Genomic DNA, 7546 nt, shown 5'->3' on the forward strand with positions numbered 1-7546 from the left:
GTACAAACATGTCTCAGAGTGGCAAAGGGCTTGACGTGAAAAGCAGAAACCCAAGGAGACGGCGTGCTCCCTGATTCTTCATGGAACAAGAGTACACACAAATGAGGACCTCTGCACTCTGCCCTCGACACGGCGTTTGACGCCCTCTGACCTGCTGCTGTCAGCGGTCACTGCCAAGCGCTGCCTGCAGTCACCCGTGCTGTGGCGCCTCCCCTCCCAGCCAGTGGGCAGCACAGCCCGTGGGATGATGCTGGTCGAGGTCAGTGCTCTGGGCCACACTGGCGAGGTCTCCGCTCTGAGCGCGCCAGCTGCCCCGCCAAGCCCTGGGGAGACGGGTTGTGAGGTCACCTCTGGCAAAGGCATCCTCTCTGCATCCTCCTCTTCTTGAGTCAGAGCAGCCCGTGATTTGCCCTCCAGGGAAAAGGAGTAAAGAGGAGCATTGAAAACAGCCTGAAGGACACAAGGAAAGGGGTCTGCCTGTGTCACTGACGAGGACGTGTGGTGGACGTGTGGGCACGATTGCTTTTAGAGACATTAAATCCCGCTCTCTGCAACTTACGAGTTCTGTGCGACCTCGGATAGGACACGAACCCCTCTGAGTCTCCGTTTTCTCTTCTGCACGTTGCAAATCCTAGTCCCTAACTCCTGGGTAGTTGTGAGGCTGAAAGTGCACAGTGCTGGTCCTCAACTGTGTTTCTACTGGTCTGCAGCAAGATGAAAAGGCAACGGAGAGTAAGTGTTCAGAAACATTTCTAGCACTTGGAAATTGCCTGACATCCAAGCGTGTGTTCTGCGGACTTCCCCCGCTGAGCAGGGTGTGGACCAAAACGATCTTTGTTGGATTGGAACTACATTGTAAAAATGGAAACCTGGACCTTCACACCCACAGCTTGGGAAGCACTGCTGTAAAGGGTCTGGCCTCCCAGTCCACGAGCAGGGGACGCTCTGGCGGCACTGGGTTGGTGTTCCTCCCCTGCTCCCAGCTGCCTGGTTGGCCTGTGGCAGCCTCCCCGTCCTTTCCTGAGGTATCCTCTGTGCCTGGCACTGGGCTCAGAGGGCTGGGACCATGAGCCTCATGCCTCCTCAGCTGTCATCCACCCAGGCGTCAAGTCCTGTCTCACCTACTGTCCCTCGTTTCTGTCCCCTTCCCTTGGCCACTCTGCCAGCAGCAGAGCACAGGTCTGTGTCACTGCAGGGATGCTGTGGTCCTGCCCACTCGACTCCATCCTCCATGCTGCCTGCAGAGGGAGGTGCTTTTAATTGATTTAAGTAAATTTTTAAAATTTGGGAATATTTTCAGGTTCACAGGAAAGTTGCACACGTGGCGGAAGAAGTTCCATACGCCTTTCACCTCCACACACAGGCTGGCGCCTCAAAGGTGAACAAGAACTGAATTTGATGTAACGGCTCCATCGCTCTGCCAAGGTTCTCAGCATTTATGAAGAAGACCCACAGAGACAAACCAGCAACAACAAATGCTGAGCCCAATGGAATAAACCACAAGTGGTGGGACTGGGCTACCAGCAGAAGGGGTATTTGGGAAAAGACACTTCCTGTCTGTGCTCCTAGGGTCCCACCCGTCTGACGGTGAACGCTGACCCGTCTGACTATGAGCGCTGGCCAGAGTCCTTGAGTCCAGCTCGCCTGGCCCTGGAGAATTCCTCACTGACTCCGCAGCACGCTGCTGGATTTGATTCCGATGTTGACAACGTCTCTGGGCCAAACTCACCAGCCAATCCAGAAGTCAGCTGTGGGGACTGGCCCACGGGCCTCATTTGGGCATACGCAGTGAGCAGGGTTCCCGCCACACAGGCATGCTGCTGTCACGCCTGTCAGCAGGTGTCAGCAGAGGGGCCCATAGACAACAGCTCAGGGACTGGGGGGGGGGGGCGCCGGGGCCCAGAGAGTAGGAGGGTCCTGCCTGCTGTCGGCCATCATTCATTTGCTCACTTGTGAATTCACTCATTCAGTGAACATTTGGGGGAACACCTTCTGCACACCGATCCCATGCCACTGGAGAGAAAATGATGAGTGTGATTCCACAGTTTAAAAAAAACAAAGCCGCCCAGGTGCAGTGTTGCAGGGACTTCCCAGAACCTTCCAGGCGCTGGAGACGGAAGACTCCTGAGCAGCTCTGGCCAGTCTGTGTGGAGACTGAGCCCCCCCAGGCGCCGCTCCTTCCAGGGACGGCTCTGTCTCGCCCTCAGTCACTGGTCTGCTCACTCTCTCTCTGCTTCTCCCAGTCCATCCCGCCCTTGCCTGCACCTGGAACCCTGGCACCCAGAACACGCCCAGCACATGGAGGGGCCTCAGTAAACATTCACCCGACAACTAGAAATGCCAGGTAAACGTCAGTGCAACGCAGATACAGGACGAGCGCACTGGGGTTGGGAGGGCTGTGCGCAGTGGGTTCATTCGCTGCAGCTACCAGGTTGGGCCTGGGCTCAAATCTCAGCCCAGCTGCTGGCTAGACAACTAGCCGGGTGGCTTAGAACAAGTCACTTCTCCTCTGTGGGCCCGTGTCTTCCTCTGCCTCCCCAAGTCAAGTAAGACAGCACTTCGTGAAACACCTGGCTCTTTGTGTGCCTGCCACACAGAAAAGCATCGAGCAAAATAGCTTGGTTATGTTTGTCTTTTGTTCAGTTTGCTCCTCCAAAGGTGGGCAGCTGGACCTTAGGGAAGGGGAACAGGGACCGGGAACAGACTCTGACCAGGGGCTCCCTGAAAACTCACTTTTGTCGTCAGCCACTGAGATCTCGGAATCGTTTGTTACCAAGCATTACCTAGTCTATCGTGACTGATCGAGGGCTCCTTTGGGAATCTGAGGGCAGCTTGAACCACAGGAAGCCTGCATATTCACACGAAATTCAGAACCTTTCGTATTTAATGTCCTAAGATTTCATCTGGTTTCTAAGATGTCCCATGACTGCCTCCTCTCAGCCTTGGCATCTGGGGCACCTGGGTGTGAGTGATGCCAGATCACGGGTCACGAAGTTTCAAGAGATTAAGACAAAGCAGAGGGGCGTTGACCCTGTCCCCATGGAGCAAGGCTTGAGCTGTGCGAACGAGCCGGGAGCCAGGGAGAGAGCGGGGCCCGACCTTGGCCTTTGGGTGCCTTCTTGAGTCCGGACTTGTTTTGCAAACGCTATCGTGGGCCTGGGCCTGTTTTCCGAATGCTGTCTGCTGCCAGCTGCTTTATAGCCCCTCCTGTGTGACGACACGCTGCTATCAAAGGGCCACAGGAGAGGGGGTGCTTGTTGCTATCGTGAGCAAACACTGCATAAACAGTCAGCTCACATGTATGTCCCAGAGCTTGTGACCAATGGCCTGGAGGAGGCTCAGGCTTGAGGTGGAGGGAGGGGCATTTTGAGGTCAATGGAAGCCGCACTTGGGGGGCACCTCCATAGGTGGGAATGGAGGAGAGAGTCATTGCCAAGGCCACACAGCCAGGACCAAGGGCCACAAGTGCTGGATGGAGCTGAGAACAGGAGGGGCTTCACACCCCCAAAGAATCCACCTCTCAGCTTGACTCACACTTGGAGCCTCTCCTGGGTCAACATTCCCCTCTGACTGAAAGGCCATGCTGCTCCAAGGCCAACTGGTGAGTTCAGACAGCTGTCCAGGGATGTCTCTGGCCACTCAAGGGTGTGCACTTGATCGTGGTTGGTCGGGGTGAAGGAAGGACTTCAGCCTGGGGTCAGGACTCTTGGTTCAAGTCCTGGCCTTGCTGTCAGCCACCTGGGTGACCTGAGGCTAGGTCACCCCTCTCTGGGCGCCTTGTTTACTGGGCACTAAAGATACTTTCCTAGCTCTGAAGGACACACAGAAGATGCACACAGGGTCAGGGCTGGCTCCTTGGGGGCTGGCACGTGGCCCACTGGTGGAGCTCAACCACCTTGTGTCAGATGCTCACAGCTCGGTCCCTGGGCAGGGGCTGCAGGAAGCCCCCTGCTCCCTGTATCCCCCACTGGTGATTAGTATTCAGTGCAGGAAGAGAAGGCCACTCACCTACGATCGCAGCAGCTTCAAAAGACCTGAGATTCCACCATTAGAGTTTCACACCTTTGGCTGGCACAGTGTTTCCTATTAAAGTGCAGATGCCCCCAAGCAAGGTAACTCCTGGAACCGTTACAGGTTACGTACACTCTCATATGAACTGATAAATAGGCCCTTCCCAGGAGTCAGCTGGCAGGGAACAGATTTAGATAAAGGGGAAGAAGGAAACTCTAGTACCTAGAGTATGGGAACAAAGTTGTATGGGGGCACGGCGATAACGTGGGTGACGGCAGACGCTTGCACACCGGGCACCGTGTGCCTCGCACCCTTCTAAGAACAGGTGTGGCTGTGGGTGTGAGTTTCCTCACTGAATCCCGACAACAGCCTGTGGCGCCGGGGTGACCCTTGCAGTTTTACACGTGGGGGAGCTGAGGCGCAGAAAGGTCGAGGGTGCTGGCCTTTATCTGTGCAGGGCCACCCTTCACCTCTCTCCCGCTGCTCTGTGCCCTAAGGGGCTGATCCGCAGCCAGCTTCACCTGCTCCCTTGCCTCTGGCTTCTGGGTGGGTTCAGCCAATGGGGGACCCAGCAGGGAGGCCGCAGTATTTGCCTGGCTCCCTCCCTATCAGCCATGGTGCCCTCTTCTGGCCACAGTTCCCGTCCTCAGCCCCCTCCTAGGGCTACAGGTCTCACCAGTTTCCCCCACCTGCTCCCTGCCCTTGTCCGCTCAGTCCTAGAGGTGGAACAGCCCCTTCTGTAGGAGTCCCGGGGGTTGCCCCGTCCTTTATGGGCTCCCTTCCCCCTGGGCACACCTCTGCAAACTCCAAGGAGCCGTCTGTTTCCTGTGGGTCCTGCTCCAACATCACTCATCTAGCAAAAGGCGGAGCCAGGTTCAAACTCTGGCAGCCTAGCTGCAGGCTCCCAGGAGCCTCTCGTCAGTAAGGCCCGCGGCCATGGCCCTGCCGTACACCAGGGTCTGGAGAACAGAATCTCGTGGGGCCTGGGCACTGGGGTCAGGGCCTCACGCAGTGGGGTTTGCAGCCATGAGACTGACCAGAACATTCCTGCCACTCCTCTTGTGCTCAGTCCTGACAGAGCACTCTTTGAATGAAGTGACAGCCACAACCTCCCTGCACTTAAATTCTCTCCACTGCCGACTGTCCGAGCATGTGTACTTCAGTCCCTGGAAGTCGTGAAGCCCGTGCTTTATGGAGGAAGGGAGTGTGCAGGTGTAGCAACGTGCTGCGGACCCAGGCAGGAGGCAACTCCGTCCTGATCTGGGCCCTCCCTCCGCCTCTGGGTGCCCTTTCCTGAGCCAGCCTGAGCAGCTGGGCAACCATCTGATTCTCCAAGCCTGGAACCGCCTCGAAGAAGCCTGCCTGGCCAGCCCAGCCCAGCCCACAGACAGCCCCCCCCCCACGCATAGGATGGACGGACTCTCCTCAGAAGTTCCACCCAGTCTTCTACATGGGAGCCCCTGCCAGGGTTCACCATTCTTTCCATAGCCTGTTGACAGAAGAACATACCCCTAAGATGTAACTACATGGTCTAAGCGACAGGGTCGTGGCCGCAGCCACCTCTGCTGCTCCTCCCACACCAAGGCGCAGCCGACCACATAGAAGCAACTGGTGGGCCTTGGAGTCGGCCAGGCCAGCCTCCTCCCCGTGCAGGGGCTTTGCCTGCACCACTTCTCCTGGCTCCCAGGCCCCTGGTCTTTCCCTGGCACCCAGCTGCCAGCAGGGACATTGGCTCCAGGCAGGGAAGGTGACGACTTCCACTGGAAAGAGCCAAACATGAGATTGGCGGGAGGGGCTGGAGCACCGGCGGCCTCGCCGCCACGACATTCCAAGGCTTTTCCATCGGACACTTTCTTGGGAGCCTAAAAGCTAGTAATTGGGAGAAATTGGTGTGACTCATGTACCAAACACTGTTTTTGTTTTTCCTCTTTCTTAAAAATCTCAACTATTGGCTATTTTTATTTCAGGGCCAGATTCGATTTCATCATTTTCTTTCTTCTTCCCTGCGAGTCTTTGTCCCGTTGCCATGGGAACCCTGGGCCCCATCCCAAGCGGTGGTGAAGGTGCCTGTGTGGGTCAGGGAGATGACGGAGGCCTCACCGGCCACTGCGGCAGCTGCAGCCAGGGCAGGACTGAGCTCCCACACCCCACCCTCCCTCCCAGCCAGCCCAGGACGCCTGCTCGCCTGCCCCACGGCAGTCCTGTCCTCAGCTGACCTCTCCGTCCCCTAACACTTGCGTTTTCCGGGGACCCAGACCTGCAGCTCCTCACTCAGGCCCTTCCTTGGCACCCGCCCCCCAGAGAGCATCCTCGCGGGCCCTGTCCTGTGTCCTTCCCTCAGTCTCTGCCTCCAGTCTTTCTGCCTGTGTCCAGCCCCCACAAGGATACCAGCACCATCTGTTAGTGTTTGTTTTTTACTTAGTCAAAGTACCACACACACATCTTTTTTCTTTTTCTTTTTTCTTTCTTAGTGGTGGAGGTGGTTTTGTTTATTTGTTTATTTTTATTTAATTTTAATGGAGGTACTTGGGATTGAACCCAGGACCTCGGGCGTGCTAGGCACGCGCTTTACCACTGAGCTATACTGCCCCCCATTACTTTTTATAAAATTGTGCTGAAAATCATTGAAAACCTGTAGTGCTGTTCCCCCACCACGCTTCCCTCTCCCTACTGGCAGCAGCTTTCAGTTTTTCCAGCTCTTTCTTTTGGTTTTGACTTCAGATTTTTTAAAAGAAATGCATATGTGTTGGTATGGCTATTTCTTGGATTGTCTGCTTTTAGCAAAATCTCAGCTTCCTGTCACGTGGCCTGGAATTTAACGCTTTTGTCCACGGCTCTCCCACTTCCTTTACTGCCCGTATTTTCAAACGCACAAATGCTTCTGAAGTCAGTAAGCAGGGTTCACACTGCTAGACCTTTGCAGACGTTGCTCCTGACGGTCAAGTGGTGACCGTGTTTACTGCCTTTGGCGTTGAACTCCGTTTGCCCCTGGAATTCATCCCTCAGACCTGGCCCTTTCTGACTGCATCTCTCTGGAGGACAGAGGCATTCACAGGCCAAAGGGATGTCCCTTCCTGGGGCCCACAGCGCTCCGCTCTAGGCCATGCTCTGGGCTCCTGGGACCCCAGATTCCCTGGTCAGATGACTCCACGCCTGCTTCCAGGGAATCTTCTCCAGAACCGGCTCCCAAAGAGGGTCCACACCCCTCAGCCCCGGGGGTGGCCAAGGGGTGGCTGCTTTCTGGAGGCACGTGGGTGGAACTTGGACATGAAGGCTGATGTGTACACACACGCACGTGCACAGGCCCTTGCATAGCAGGATGTGGGGCGGGCCTCGGGCGGGGTCTGCCCTTGTCCTTGCCAGCGGCAGGATGAGGCTGAGTGCTGGCTCTCTCCTTGTCCGCCCACCCCAGCTCCGTGTCCTTGGTTTTCTGTTTTCCCTTTATTCCCCATAGTGTTCCAAAAACACCTGTTGAACGTCCATGAGTGATTTTTACCAACAGCTCCAGTTCCTCAAACCACTGAATCCATCTATT

The sequence above is a fragment of the Vicugna pacos genome, chromosome 27 (assembly GCF_048564905.1).
Source record: "Vicugna pacos chromosome 27, VicPac4, whole genome shotgun sequence".
Lineage (NCBI taxonomy): Eukaryota > Metazoa > Chordata > Mammalia > Artiodactyla > Camelidae > Vicugna > Vicugna pacos.